General features: G+C 46.0%; 1 protein-coding gene across 10 annotated transcripts in view; it reads left to right on the plus strand.

Moving 5' to 3' along the window:
- Positions 1-9,931: 9,931 nt before the first annotated feature.
- ADNP2 (ADNP homeobox 2) overlaps positions 9,932-15,843 on the plus strand; it is a 36,826-nt gene continuing 30,914 nt past the window's right edge. For 2 of the 10 annotated variants that reach the window (XM_070275918.1, XM_070275920.1), the window contains exon 1: positions 10,616-12,219. The gene's annotated coding sequence lies outside the window, so the exon portion shown is untranslated. Of the gene's footprint in view, positions 10,309-10,597; positions 12,220-15,843 lie in introns of those variants that run through there. The other 8 variants (XM_070275922.1, XM_070275921.1, XM_005613001.4 and 5 more) reach the window with 8 other exon arrangements.

A 15,843-nucleotide genomic window follows, 5' to 3' on the forward strand; every position in this document is an offset into this window, starting at 1 on the left:
GCGCGGCAGTTAAGTTTGCACATCCCAGTTCGGTGGCCTGGAATTTGCTGGTTCGGGTCCCAGGTGTGGACATGGCACCACTTGGCAAGCCATGCTGTGGTAGGCGTCCCACATATGAAGTAGAGGAAGATGGGCACGGATATTCGCTCAGGGCCAGTCTTCCTCAGCAAAAAGAGGAGGATTGGCAGCAGATGTTAGCTCAGGACTAATCTTCCAAAACAAACAAAAAAAAGACTTAAAGGATCTAAATTTCTCTCATGATTCAGTTCTGACACAATATGTAGATGATCTCCTACTTGGCTCAGAGAACTAAACCTTTGAAAAGGACTCCATTTACTTTCTCTCAGCCTTGGCAGAAAAAGGACAAAGTTTCAACAGATAAATTACAATTTTGCCAAAACAGAGTCCATTTTTAAGGGCATGATCTATCTAAGGAGTAAAAAACACTCTCTCCTGGTAGACTAAGAACTAGCTAAACTTATCTCGGACCCCACACGAAATGACGTTTGGGGTGATTTCTAGGTTTAACTAAATGTTGCGAGCAATAGGGGCCAATTTTTTCTGATATTGCAGCACATCTTTACAAAATGACTACGTCCTCAGTAGGGGACCCTTTCTTCCTGGAGTCTAAACATGACCAGGCGTCTAGAACCTGAAGAAGGCTCTCCACCGGCCTCCTTCCCTGGGTGTCCTAACTACAAAACCCCTATTGTCTATCTGTGGAGGTGCAATCTGGACAGCCCTTGGAGTTTTCACTCAACTTCCTTGGAACCAGCCAAAAGCATTACCTACTATGGTCCTGAGCGGAAGCACTCCACATATGAGGTCACCCGTTGCTCTGAAGGTCTCCTGTTGGCTGCCTGCTTCTGAAGATGGGCTGCTTCTCGGAAATCCCTGAAATTTGAGGTCCTTTATCGAAATAGTCCTCCAACTGTATGAATTCTGGATTGCTGCTTTAGTTGTGAATTATGAACCTAGTTGTGAAATGTGGCTTTCTGGAGTTTTACTGCTGTATTTGTGGTGAACAGTACACGGTATGGCACGTTCCGGTGAAGTTTAAGAGCAGTTTTCTCAGACGTCTCCTACGACAGACAAGGTCTCCGGGTTGAAGATTGTGAAGAGGCTGTTTAGGATGACGTTGTGGGAAGGCAGCCTTCACCTGCTGGTGAGAGGACTGGGGATGGTCCATGAGTCCCTTGCAGTATTTTGCCATGGCTGAGTGGAGCAGGGCAGAGGCTAGCATCAGAGGGGAAATCCCTAAACCCATCTGCCTTCCCCATTACCAGATCAAAGGAAACTGATATGTCCCGGAGGGAGTAAACCAGATGGCCGTAAGGCCAGTGGGGTACTTTTGGTCAAAGGAGCTCAAGGGTTTCTGAAAATTTTGCTAATTTTGATTTAAGGATATTGTTGATTCTTTCAACCTTCCCAGAATATTGTGGGTGGCAAAGGCAGTGTAATTTTTAGGAATGAGTAACACCTTAGAGAATTCTTTCATAACAGTTCCTATAAAGTGTGTGCCTTGGTCACCTGAGGTAAAGGTTGAGATGCCTCCCCGCTCCCCCCACCCCCGCCCCCACCGTTGGATGCAGAGAATCAAACAGCTTTTTAGCAACTGTAAGGGCTACAGCTTTTTGGCAAGGAAACACTTCAATACATCCTGAAAACATGCACACAATAACTAAAGCATGCAAATCCCATGGACAGTGGAAGCCTGGTAAAATCCACGTGCAGGTTTCAAGGGGCCCTGGAGGCTTCGATTCCTGGCCGTGTCCATTGTGAGGGTTAATTTTATGTGTGAACCTGACTGGCCACAGGGTACCCAGATTAAACATTATTTCTGGGTGTGTATTTTGTGAGTGTATTTCCAGATGAGATTAGGCTTTGAATTGGTGGACTCAGTAAAACAGATTGCCCTCCCCAGTGTGAGTGGGCATCATGCAATCTGTTGAGGGCCTGAATAGAGGAAAAGAAGAAGGAAAAAGGAATTAGCCCCTTTTTCTTCCTGCCTGCCTGCTTGAGCTGGGACGCTGGTCTTCTTCTGCTCTTGGACTGGGGTCTTCACCAGCAGGACTCAGACTGGATCTATGTCACTGGCTCTCCTGGTCTCCAGCTTGCAGACAGCAGACTGTGGGACTTCACCGTCTCCGTAATTGTGTGAGCAAATTCCTCATAATAAGTCTTCCTCACCTGAGACTTTGCTTGTGTCCCTGTCTCCCAGATAAAGAACTAATTATTCCAATCTATTGCTCAGGGTCTAGGTAATTTTAAATTTGAGTTCAACCTTCATAGAACAATGGGCCAAATACTTGCCAGCTGAAAGAGACGGAGATCCAAGTGTGTGACCAGATAAGCTGAGGCCTTAGTCCTACCTTAGGTCACAGGCAGACCCTTTTTTCCTGGGTCTCTGTGTGCCCCTACTAGACACTACTTTCTTTGGGTCCAGGACATTTGGTGCTGCTTGCCTCAGACCAACACCTCAGGCACTTTAGGAAGAGTATTCTAAGACTTGTCTATACACTGAGACCCTAATTCTAGAAATCACCAAACCTGGAAATTCCAACTCACACATGAGCTCTAAAATGAAGCCACCTTGATTATTCAGGCACTTTTCCTGGAGGAAGCACTGACTCACTGGGACGCCAACAACTGGAGCAGTGTTTCAAAGGTAGGAGCCACACAAAGAGGAAGGCTTTACCAGAGTTATGATGAACTCTGGCAGAAGTTGCGAGCACCACTGCCCTGGTGGACAACAAATTGGCATGAGCAGTGGCAGATGGGCGCATTGCCCTAGATTTCTCCTCGGCTAGTCTGGCAGCATCTGTGCCATTGCTAGTACTTCTTGGACCAACGAAACAGGCAGAGCAGAACAGACTAGACACTGCCTTAAGGAAAAAGCTACTTGTCTCTTTAAGTTTAATCCTCACAGCCTATGGGACTTTTTTCTCTTGGCCTGGGTTGGGCAAATGGGGTTCCTGGTCCCAAAGCACCCTGCAGGGACTATTAATTGTTCTCATCTCTGTCAAGTGGTCATGATGCTGGTCTGTTGCATTCTATCCAGTCTTAATGCTCCTGTGTAGCTGCTCTCTCATCAGATCAGATGATTGCCATGATGATACAACAAAAAGATAAAATAAATCTTATGATATGATTGACTATGGAGACAAGTGACTATTATCCCCAAGCTGTGGAGATCTGGAGCGCTAGGCTTCCCTGCATTGGTCAACCTCCTGCAAGTGAGAGAATGACCTAAAGGGGAGGGTGAACCGAAAGACTAAATCCACTTCCTATCGTCTGACTCACAATCTCTGCAGCAATCAGCCAGAATGATCAGGACTTGGTCAATGACTGCCAGCTTCTCTGGGGTTTTTTGTTCCCACTTCTAACTCAGGAGCAGCCAGAGAAAGCCAAATCTGCTCCCTAAACCAGTACGCTCCCCAAACAGAAGCTGTCCCGACTAGTTAGATGCCTCTCGCTGCCCTGTGCCAACAACCTCCAATCAGAGCACACCTGAAATCTCTCCTCTTTTACTCTAAAGGTTTCTTGCTCTTCTGCCCACCTCTGAGGCTCCACCAGACCCAAGTGGTGGTGGCCGACTCGCTTGCTACAGCAAGACCTGAGTAATAGCCTCTGTGTGTTGTCATGAGCATGCTTTTCAGTTATTTCCATGGACTGATTTATGTAGATTGTGAAACTGTCTGACAAAAACAGGTGCTAAAGACTGGAACTGGAGCGGCCTTTCCAAACCGTATACTTATTAGATCACCCCCTTGCTTTAAGTCCTCCAGTGGCTCCCTAGTGCCTTGGAGTAACTTCACCCTCTGTAACTGGGCATAATCTGCCCCTGATTGGTTTTCCAGCCCTCTCTCCCTTGCACTGGTAACCAGAATGGCCTTCTTGTATGTTGTGCAATGTGTCTGCTCTCTTTTCCTTTCTGGCTTCGGGACAGGCCATTTCTTCTGCCTGGAATATTCTATTTCTCTCCTCACCTGGCTACAGCCTCGCCATCCCTCAGGTCTCAGCTCAGACATCACTTCCCCTGGCCAGCTTTTCTCCAATGCTTGCCAGGATAATTGCTCCTCCTGTTGTTATCATAATACACCATTATTCCACTGATTATTGCCCCACTGATTATTAGCTTGTGTTCGCCATTAAACTGTGAGCTAAATTATACTTGTCGTATACCACAATAAGCCTAACCTTGTCAACCCTCCCAGTAGTTTTGCAATACTTAATCTAGGTAATCTGAATAACATATCTGAAAATTTTCTTCTGAAGAAATTATTTCTAGTATTATTTTCTTTTTTTTTTAAAGATTTTTAATTTTTTTTTGCTTTTTCTCCCCAAAGCCCCCCAGTACATAGTTGTATATTCTTCATTGTGGGTCCTTCTAGTTGTGGCATGTGGGACGCTGCCTCAGCATGGTTTGATGAGCAGTGCCATGTCCGTGCCCAGGATTCGAACCAACGAAACACTGGGCCGCCTGCAGCAGAGCACGCGAACTTAACCACTCGGCCACGGGGCCAGCCCCTCTAATATTATTTTCTATCAGTATGGGATCTAATGCTTTGCCAGTTACATAATAACACCAACTGACTGCACAATATCTAAGTTTCCATTGTCTTATTTGTCATAATAAACCTACCAATGCTGTTGTCCACAAAGTGATTTGTATTTTAACTTTATTACTGTATTATAATCATAGAATCACAGGGTAGAAGTGACTTCAAGAAGCAATCTCCATCTAGTCTATTCCTTGGGGGTGGGTTCACGCTCTGCTCTGCCTCGTGTGTGTTCCTGGCTTCAAGTATCATACGTATTATGGTGACTTTGCATTTCTACTTCTACCCCAGGCTCTCTGCTTCAACGCAGACCTGTATGTCCAACCATCTATATGACCTCAGCACCTAGAGGTCTCAGCAGCATGTGACCCCTCACCTCTTTCCAGTGTCTCCAGTACCCCTCCTCAAGGCCAACATTCTTAACACATCTCTCACAGCCATGTCCAAACTGTCAGCAAGTCCTGTTCATTTCACCTCCTAAATGTCTCTCAAAGCTGTCTGTGTCTCTTCGTCTTCATGGCTACTACCCTAATCTCAGTTCCAGATTACTATCCTCTTCTTCCACGTGGACCTCCCCAAAAATCTCCTAACTCTTATTCCTCCATCTGCCCTTCCTCCATCACCTGTCCTTCCTCCACACTAGAGCCAGCTGTACTTTTCAAATGCAAATCTGATTCTACCAACCTGCCCACTGCCATGGCTTCTCATTGGTCTTAAAAAAACCAAAATAGCTTTATGATCTGGTCCCTTGCCTCCCCCTGTAATATTATTCTTCCTGTGATTTGCACTTCAGTCATTCTGGTTTCTTTGGTTAGTCTGACTCTGCTGTGCTCCCTCCAGGCAGGGCCTTTGTAGGGGCTCTTCCCGCAGCCTGGAGTCACCTCCACTTACCACCTCTCGCTGTTTGATCTGCTAGTGTCCACTCGTCTTTCTGACCTCAGGTTGTCACTTCTTCAAGACTGCTAGCATAGACCAGGTTCCTGGGTCATGGACACCTGGAGAGCCTACCTTCTTCGAGAGTGTTTGCCTTGGTTTATAATTACACTCTCGTGGTGCAGTTATTTTACTGACGACGTCTCCCCACTGCACTCTAGGCTCTGTGAGAGCAGGACTAAGTGTGCTTTTGTGTTCTGCTCGTCGCTGTCTCCTCGGCGCCTGGAGGACACATGTGAAGTATGTGTAGAGCAAAGGCGAGAAGAGCAAGAGTGCATGTAAGTTGTTCACAAAAAATAACTGTCTCCCCTTTCTATAGAAATTTCAGTGGTTTTCAGTTAACCTAGGAAATTTATTTTACTGTAGATAAGCATGTGTACAGTTGTCTCTGTGCACAAACCAATCAGGGCTGCCGAATATAGTTGTATAGCGTGCACACTCCTCGCGGAGATGAACCAGGGTGGGAAACTGGGAGCTGAAATCCAGCCCGCTCTCCTTGCCCAGGTCTGCTCCCTGATGCAGGGGGCTCAGGGGAAGGGACACTTTTTCTTTTTTTTTTTACATATAAAGGCACTTTTATCTCGAAGTTCAGGCCCTCAGGACAGCACACCCCCAAAGGACTTCTCCATTATGTAATTTGCACAAAGGTGCCTCTGGGCTGACATGTCAGGCTCTGGGGCCAGTTTAAGATTTTTCTGTTCTGTGGTCACCCAGATTGCTCTCTTTATGCTGGACAACTATCTTCCAAACACTGGTGCTGATTATAGGGGAAACCAGATGAGAGACTAGGAAAGGGTCAGCATAGCATCTTCACTTTTATATCCAACTGAACAAAAATCAAAGCATCTGTACTCAAACTGACACCAAGTATGTTGAGAAGAAGCAGAACAAATTTGTGTGTTCTGTGACATGCCCAGCAGATAAGTCCTCAGGTCTAACTTCTGATTTTGAATGATTTGATGACATCTCTGTCATGTACTTTCCTGAGTCTTTGAAAATAATGTGGATGAGTCCCTCTGGGTCATATTGCTCATTCCTTCAGTAGCAGGGAGGGACAGTTCTTTCAACATCAAAGCTGTTGATTGTAGTTTTAAACAATATTCATTATATATTGAGGCTGAAGTGTTTAGGGATGTAGCAGACTGGTGTTGTTACCAAACCAAGTGGGTTTGCCTTCTGGCAGAATTAAGAATCAGTCTCTTGACCAGGAGTAGTTGTCACACAAAGTAGAATTTATTTGCAGCAAATAGGAGGCCACACGAAATCATTTCCAAAGTTGTGGTGTCCATGAACAAAGGGAAGCAGGGGCTTTTTATTTCAGATGGGGAATGAATATCCAAAAGGGAGGGATGGGCGTTCTCTTGCGCAGGCTCAGTTAGAAAACATGGTTCCACGTACTCTGCAGGTTATGGTAATAAGGCCTAAGCTCCTCACAGAGAGGAGATCTTAGCATTAAAAATGAGGCAAAGGTCATAGGTGTCATTCTTGTGGTGGAGCTTGTTCTGGGTCAGGGTGGTTGGTGATTGCATCTCTTAAACAGTTAAATGCTTCTGAACCCATCCTTGAGTTCCTCAGAGGATTTAGTCAGCAAAAGTGTCTGCAGTTTTCTTTGAAGGCATCCAAAAAAAAGGGTGGATCAAGAGACGAATAGTTGGATACCTGGGTGATAAAGCAAATAGAGAAAGGGTAATTGTAAGATCAGGTGACAGTGTGCACTGTACAATTATTTCAACTTTTCAGTATGTTCAAAATTTTTCATAGAAGATGTTGGGGGGAAACAATTCATTTAGTTTTATATAATAAAATGTAAAATTTTTTAGGTATCAGGGAATACAACAATGAATAACAAGACATGGTTCCTGTCGGTACAGCACCGCCTGAGAGACAAGCATGATAGCAGACAATGAGAAAACAATACAGTGAGTGTCCTAATAACATACACAGAATGTTCTGGGAACATCAAGGAGAAGTACCTACCACATTTTGCCATGTTTATGTGTGTGGTGGTGGCATCAGGGAGATCTTCCTGGAAGAGAGGCCCGCAGAACTCAGCCTTGAATGGCAATGGGCTAGAAACTAGTTTAGGTAGTAGGGAGGGAAGGAATTCTATGAACAAACACTGTGTGGTGTTTGCAGCAGCAGGAGATGGGCTGAGACTGGTCAACCTTGGAGGGCTTGTGTGCCATACCGACCAACTGGGCTTCATCTTGTGGGGCATTTGGAATGGCTGGAGGTAAGATGGGGATGACCAGGTCAGAGTTGCTTTTAGCTGGATCACTAAGATGGCCGACTGGAGAACATACCTGAGGGGCCAAAGCTGGAGGTAAAGTAAGCACCTGTGTTGGTGTTCCCGTCAGGAGATGACCTGAATGCAGAGGTGATAGTTGGGATGCAGGGGAGGGAACAGAGTTGAGGAATATTTAGGATGTAAAATTGGAGAACTGGAGATGGGAAAAATAAAGGACAGGTAAGCACACTGCTTTCTGTAAGAGAGGCTGTTGAGGAGGGGATGATGGGCTCAGTTTAGAACATTTTGAATCTGAGGTGCCTGTGGGACACCCAAGTGGAGCTGACCAGTTGGCAGCCAGAAAAATAAAACATAAACTTAGGAAAGAAGTGAATCTATTGATTTGGAATTGAAATAATGAAGTTTGAATCTGTGGTTGAGATTAACAGGGGAGAATATGCAGAGAAATAAAATGAAAGGTATGGATTTCTAATACCTGGCACACAGGACATGGGTAATGAATATGTGTTGAAGATGAAGGAAAGTAAGCAGAATCCTGGAGACCAGCATTCAAGGATGGGTTGAGAAAGGGAAGCTGACGAAGATGTCAGGAACAATCAGAGAGGTTAGAGAAGGTTAAGAGTGTGTTTGAGAACTGTCAGGGAGGGAAGGGCTTCAGGAAAGGGAGAGAGATTACAAATGAAAGATGAGAACTACACTCCATTCTTGGGCTCAACAATTAGCAGGTCACTGGTGACCAAGGTGCTTCTGCAGAATGGTGAGGGTGGGGGCAAGAGAGCATGAAGATAAGGAGTGAAGGGCGCTGAAGTCATCTTGTCTGGAGACGTGTCATAGAAGCTGTCACTGGAGAGCCTTGGTCTGCATTAAGGGGGACTGGAAGGCTTTAATTTACTTTTCATGGCACCCATAATTTCTCAAAGGAAGCTATCTAGAGGTATCGTACTCATTTACTGCTGCAATTCATTATAAAATTAAATCATAATTCACAAATAAATATAAAGAGCAAACTCTCCTTCAATTATGTCTTGTGTTCCTGTAGGGAAAAAAAAGCAAACTGTGGTCAAGTAACATAAGTCCAGCATTTAACACAATTTTTAAATTAATTCAGACATTTATTTAGTGCCTGTTATGTTTTTAGCCACTGGGCTAAATGGAGTGAAGGTACCAGGAGAGAGGGAGAAGCCAAAATTATGGGAGAGGGGAGATGACTGGATATTGGGGTGCCAGGCAGGACATGGCAGGGCAAACAAGGTACAAAGATGGACAGACTGGCTGTGAACATGGGCAGACACATCCTCTGCAACTAGCTCTAGGGTCAGGATGGTTGTTGAGGAAACAGGTGTGATTGTAGAGGCTGGGAGGTGGAAGGAGACCAAGTCTGATGGTCTTGGTGTTCCGGAAGAGGGAGAAGACATGGTCTTTGGCTGAAAAGGAAGTTGAGGAGGGGCAGGTGTTGCACAAAGAGCTTTGGTGAAGTGGGAAAGGTCTGGAATAGTCCTGAAGGAACCAGCATAGGACAGGGACCCCATCCATAAAAGTAGGTGTTTGCATACACACCTGGCCTCTCATTAAACTATAAGCTCTCTGGAGGTGGTGTGGCCCTTCTCTTCCCCTGGGGCTTGACTCAATGGATGAAGACCCAAAGCCATTTTGAAAGCTCCTCTCCATGTTTTCACTCATTTTGAGAAATATAATATTATTGCTTCACGATCTTTGAAAAATCTGGGCAAAGGTGAACTTTTAGGCCATGTAAGAGTTTTTACAAACGTATGCAATTAACCTTTTCCCTACACAACATATAGAAAGTCTAACTTAAAAATCAGAATTCTCAAAAAAAGGTGTGACTTTCTTACACAAGAATTATGAAGTCAAGAGACCCTATCCAATCACTTCACCAAGATGTCTCAATCAAGGGTACACTTCTCAAAGTTTTGATAGTCCCAGTTCTATTCTCCAATGGCAGGGCAGGATTCTCCTCACTGCTGGTTTCCTATTGGCTTGCAGATGTGGGCGGGGCCACCCATTCCTGGGGTGGCTACTAGCTCCACCCCATTCTATGCAAATAAAGTCAAAGCTCTGGTGAGCCCACGTGATTGGTCACGTGGCTGATGACTCCTCGCCCCACCCCCTTTAATGACATCACCACCCACTCAAACTCTCGCGAGAGTTTGCATAGATGCTGGAGAGTGGCTGGCAGGCCTGTCCACTGTGGCAAGAGAGGAGTCAGGGGAAGGGGCTCCAACAGAGGACCCCCCACTCCCATCCAGAGCCTCCAGGCCAGCTTTAGGCAGGGGCCCCAAGGGGTCTGTGGGCAGGGCCCAGGGGGGTCCCATGCACACTCTCCCCCCATTGGCTGGCTGCACCGGCATGCAAATGAGGCCGCGCGTCACTTCCGGAGGCCCATCGAGCGCCATTTTCTCTTTCTGGCGGTGCCGGGAGGAGGGGACGGGGTCGCGCGGGGCGGGCTCGCCGAGGCCGGGGTCCCGCCGCGCGGGGCGCAGGCAGCGGGCCCGGCGGGCGCGGCGACAGGCGGCGGGGGACGCAGCGCGCCCCGGGCGCCCAGCGGTAGGTACGGCCGCGGCCGGCCCACGGCGACGCCCCCGGCCCGCCCGGCCCGCGGCGTCCCGGCGGCCCCGCCCCGCCCCGCCCACACCGCGGCCTCTCGCGAGTCCCGCAACGCTCTCCGCGCGGGGTTCGCGGCCCGCCGGCGCCCCTCGGTGTCTCCAGGGCCGGGTGGTCGCCGCGGGCCTGGGGGACGGGGGCGGGGGGAGGGGGGACGGGGGACGGCACGGTGAGACGGCGGGCCGGCCCGGGGTGGGGTGGGGAGGGGGCGGGGGGCGGGGACGGGTGGGGAGGGGGAGGGGCGGGGGTGGGCGCGAGGCGGGGGCGGCGGCCGCCGGGCCCTTGCGGGGTCACCCCGGCGCGGAGCCTCGCCAGGGCCGCCTGAGGTGGCGGTCGCCCTCGGCCTGCCCTGCGGTGGTTCCCCCGGAGGGGGCGCGCTTTTGGAAGAGCAGCCGAACCGCCGAGAGCGAATCTCTTTTCTTCACCCTGAGCCTTTGGTGTGAATATTGATGATTGATGTGCGGATGTTGAGAGGAAGATTTTAACTTTTCGTGTGTCGTTGCTGGTCGTGTTGGCGTAGATCCTGTTTGCAAAATTTCTCCTAACATTTGGCTTTGGAATGTCAAAAGTTAGAACTGCCAGTTCAAATAGTGCACAGTTGCAGAATGATAACTAACTAAATGTTTTAAGTATTTTCTTTGAGTTTGAATGGGAGCCTTGCCTCAATGCTGTTAAGCCTCGTTGTGATTGAATACGATGGGTAATCGCTGCCTCTCGAGACCTCGAGGGCTCTGCTGGGGGGAGGAAGCTGACTACAGTGCTGGCTGGCAAGTGCCCCGAAGGCTTGGGGGTGCACACAGGTTTCATCGAGTGAGTGGTAGGGTTTGGAGTCTGGGCAGGAGCTGGGGCGTGGGGGGCTTTTGTGGGAGAGAGAGGACCACAGGCAAAGTAGGCGCCACGAGACGCGCACGTTCATCTTTGGTTGGAGGTCGAGTGATGTGTGTGGAACTTTAGAGCTGTTCCTGGAGCGTGGGCCATATCATTAAGGAACTTGATATTTAGGTTGCAGTTGGGACTTTGTCGAGCCAGTGGTCTTTAAGCGTGGAAGGGAGAGATCTGTGTGTAGAAGGGAACTGTCCGAGTCGGAGGACGGCCAGGGGTGGGGAGGAGAGAGGTTCAGCTGTCTGATTGAGAGGGCGTGAGAGTGTGAGGGCTGGACTTAGCGTTAGGCATTGATGATTTGTTATGGGGGAGTGAAGGCAGAGTGGTGGCAGAATTTTTCGAAGAAGGGATCCTGGGGCACCTTTTTAGTTTGCACCCAGGTTGTAATATGCTGTTGGTGAGTTTATGGTTGTAGTCACTTGGAGGGGCTAGGTCCCCAGGATTCTGCCACGCCCTCGGCTCTGGCTGTCACACTTGTTAGGGCGGTGTGTTAACATAGAGGAAACAGGAAGGCTGATGACCTGCTGAAGACCAGGTGTCTGGGGAGGATCTGCCAGTGTTTGAACCCGGACCTGAATGTTGTTTCATGGATGGCACAAAAACAAAAGCCCTGTATTCCCATACTTGGGACGTTTCATTTAGGTTTTTGGAGTTAGCTAATAGCAAACACAGTGCTTATGTTCTAAGTGCTTTTCTTGTGTTAACTCATTTATCCTCACAACTGCTTCATGGAGTAGGTTGTACTCTCCCTGTTTTACAGGCCAGGAGCTGAGGCCCAAGGATTACGTAATTTGCTGAAGATTGCACAGCTAATTAATTATGGAGCTGATTTGAACCGAGGCAGTACAACTCCAGAATCCTTGCTTCTGAGACCATTGTGCGGTGTTGCCTCTCAAGTGAAAACCTTTCGGTTTTACTTAGCTTTTGCCAGATTTCTTTGGACTTCTCCTTTACCTCAGTCGGAGCTTTTTGGTGAGGAAGATTATCCCTGAGCTAACATCTGTCCCCATCTTCCTCTCTTTTGTTTGTGGGGCACGGCCTCAGCATGGCTTGATGAGCAGTGCTAGGTCTGTGCCCCGGATCCGAACTGGTGACCCTGGGCCGCCAGAGGGGAGCGTGAGAACATAGCCACTAGGCCACTGGGCTGCCCTTCCTCAGTCGCTTTTTGATGCCGATGTATTCACCTGGAAGGTCTTGGCCTTCCAGGTCTCCAAGCCTGCCTAGCTTGTCCATTTTGAACCTCCATGTCTTAGGATTCTTATCCTGTTTTATTTTTTGTTTTGTTCATTTATTATAAACATTCCTGTGTATTATACTCTGTGATTGGCCCCAGACATGCAAAGACAGTATGAAGAAGTTCGGTCCAATAGGGGAAATAGATATATAAATAGAAAATTGCAGCACAGTGAGATGAGTGCGATGAAAGAAGTATAAATTGGTGACTCTGGGAATTCCTAGGAGGGCACCAAGCTTATCCTTGGAGGAGGAGGGGTTACAAGAGGAGTATAGAAGTGGAGTTGCCATCTCATAGAAATTGTCGTTTAAAATCTTGGGAGTTACTACCGAATTGGCCTCTAAACATTTAGAAATCATGATTTTGCTGTTTACCCTCACTACCAGTGGATATATCAATCTTGAAAAATTATTGCTTTGATGATAATAAATTGGCATTCATTATTTTAGCTGGTGTTTCTTTAATTCAAATTTGACTGATTTTGTTTTTAGCTTTTATAACTTACACATTAAAAAACTTTTTCTGAGAGAGTTGCAGATTTATAGAAAGTTGCAAGTACAGTACAAAGAACTTTTTCCCCTGAATCATTTGAAAGTTGCCAAACAAGATGCCAATCACCCCAAATATTGTTTATTTCCTACAAATAAGAACATTTTTCTACATACCCAGAACACAACTGTCAAAATCAGGAAATCAGTAGATTATTACCATCTAATCCTCAGACCCCATTGAAGTTTTGCCAGTTGTTCCAATATCGTTTGGAGTAAAAGAATCTAGTTAGAACTGTACATTATATTTAGTTATCTTTAGTCTCTTTCAACCTGCAACAGTTCCTTAGTTTTTCCTTCCTGATCTTTTTTTAAAAGTGTGTAATTCATTGATTTTTGTAAACTTAAAGGGTTGTACTACCTTCACCACAATCTAATATTAGAATTTCCAGCACTCCCCGCAAAAACCTGTCCATTTGCAATTACTAGCTTTTCCCACCCCCAGCCAACTTCTCATCTACCTTCTATCTCTGTAGATTTGTCTTTTCTGAACATTTCATATAAATGGAATCAGAAAGTATGAGGACTTTTGCATTTGGCTTCTTTCACTTAGCATAATGTTTTTGAGATTCATTCATGTTGTAGCATGCATCAGTACCTAGTTACTTTTTATTGCCAAATAGTATTCCATCGTATGGATGTACCACATTTTGTTTATCCGTTCACCATTTGATGGACATTGGATTGCTTCCACATTTTGGCTGCCTTGTGTGACCTGGACACTTCTCAATATTATAGGCTAGTTATTTTGTAGTGTCTCTCAATTTGGACTTGTCTGCCAGACTTTTGTGAATTACTCTTTTTCCCTTGGTTATTAATAAGTATTTTGTAGGGAGGTGCTTGGAAACCATGTAAATATGCCATTCCTCATCACACTTTGAATTTCTTTGATTACTTATATCACCATGGACTTGTTTATATTCTAGTGGGTTATATTTTAGTTACTATTTTTGTACACCAAACCACCTCAAAACTTCATGGAATAAAACGTTATATTAAAAAAGCTCTATAGTTCTTTGGGTCAGGAGTTCAGGCAGAAGTGTGGGAGATAGCTTGTTTCTGTGTCAGGCTGTCTGGGGCCTCATCTAGGAAGACTCGAAGGCTGGGGGTGACTTTATAGGGGCTCCAGAGGCCTGTTCACTCACTGGTGGTTGAGTGGAACACCTCACCTGGGCTAGTTGAGCTTCCTCACAACATGGTTTGTGGATTCCAAGTGTGATGGTTCCCAGAGAGCAGGCAGAAGTGTGTGGCATTTTTATAGTCTAGCCTTGGAAGTCACACAGCGTTACTTCTGCCATACTTTATTTGTTGAAGCAGCCACGAAGTTCTGCATAGTTTCAAGGAGTTGGAGCGTAGATGTCTCCACTGTTTGGGAAGAGTGTCAAGGTCATAATTTAAGAAGAGCACGTGGGATGGGAAGTATTGTTACATTATCTTTGGAAAATTCAGTGCCACAGGGTATAGTCTGTTCCCATCATTATTTATTAGATGCCCACGTCATGCCATATTTGGCTTTTGGGAGCTTCTCAGGCTGACTTCTTTTGACATGTCTCACCCTTCTTTGAGCAACTTCTATGTTTTCTGGCGTAAGACGTTCTGGGCTTTTCTTGTCCTTTCCATGTTCCTGCTGTGGAATCAGCCATTTTTCCGAGGAGCTCTGGTTCCTTTGAATGGAAAATGGTATTTAGAAAGTAAGATTTGGGCCCTAGGGGTACTCACTGCTACTGGGATGTGTAACTGCTTCCAGGCTCTCTCAGTGGACAGAGCTATGGAATATATGCCCACACATTTACAACTATGTTTATTTTTTATTGTGTATATGTTAACAACAATAAGGTCACACCTGTACCTCCTATTTCGGTCAAGTACCACAGGGTTTATTTTAATTTTATGCCTTTTCAGATGTTTTAAAAACAGTTTTATTGAGATGTAATTTACATACCATACAACTTAGCTATTTAAATGTACAATTCAGTGCTTTTAGTATATTCACAGGGTTGTGCATATATCACCACGGTTGATTTTAGAACATCATCATTATTACAAAAAAACAAACAACCCTGTTCCCCTTGGCCATTGCCTTCCACTCCTCCTCAGCCCTATGCAACCAGTGCTGTACTTTCTTTTTTTATATGTATTTATTTATTTATTTGACTTTTTAATTCTTTTTTTAATTGCGATAACTGGTTTATAACATTATATAAACTTCAGGTGTACATTGTTATATATTTCGATTTCTGTGTAGATTACAGTGTTTGCTACTCAAAGACTACAGTCCATCACCACACACGTGCCTAATCACCCTTTTCACCCTCCTCCCTCTCCCTTACCCCTCTGGTAACCACCAATCCAGTCTCTGTTTCTGTATGTTTGTTCGTTGTTGTTTTTATCTTCTACTTATGAGTGAGATCACATGGTATTTGACTTTCTCCCTCTAACTTATTTCACTTAGCATAATGCCCTCAAGGTCCATCCATGTTGTCACAAATGGCCGAATTTCATCGTTTCTTATGGCTGAATAGTATTCCATTGTGTATATATACCACATCTTCTTTATCCATTCATCCCTTGATGGGCACCTAGGTTGCTTCCAAGTCTTGGCTATTGTGACTAATGCTGTGATGAACATGGGGCTGTGTATATCTTTATGCATTTGTGTTTTCGTGTTCTTTGGATAAATGCTCAGCAGTGGAATAGCTGGTCTACTTTCCGTCTCTTTAGATTTGTCTGTTCTGGACACTTCATATAAATGGAATCAGGCAACATGTGGTCCTTTGCCTCTGGCTTCCTTCACATAGCATAATGTTCCCCAAG

The sequence above is a fragment of the Equus caballus genome, chromosome 8, assembly GCF_041296265.1.
Source record: "Equus caballus isolate H_3958 breed thoroughbred chromosome 8, TB-T2T, whole genome shotgun sequence".
In the NCBI taxonomy this organism is placed as follows: Eukaryota; Metazoa; Chordata; class Mammalia; order Perissodactyla; family Equidae; genus Equus; species Equus caballus.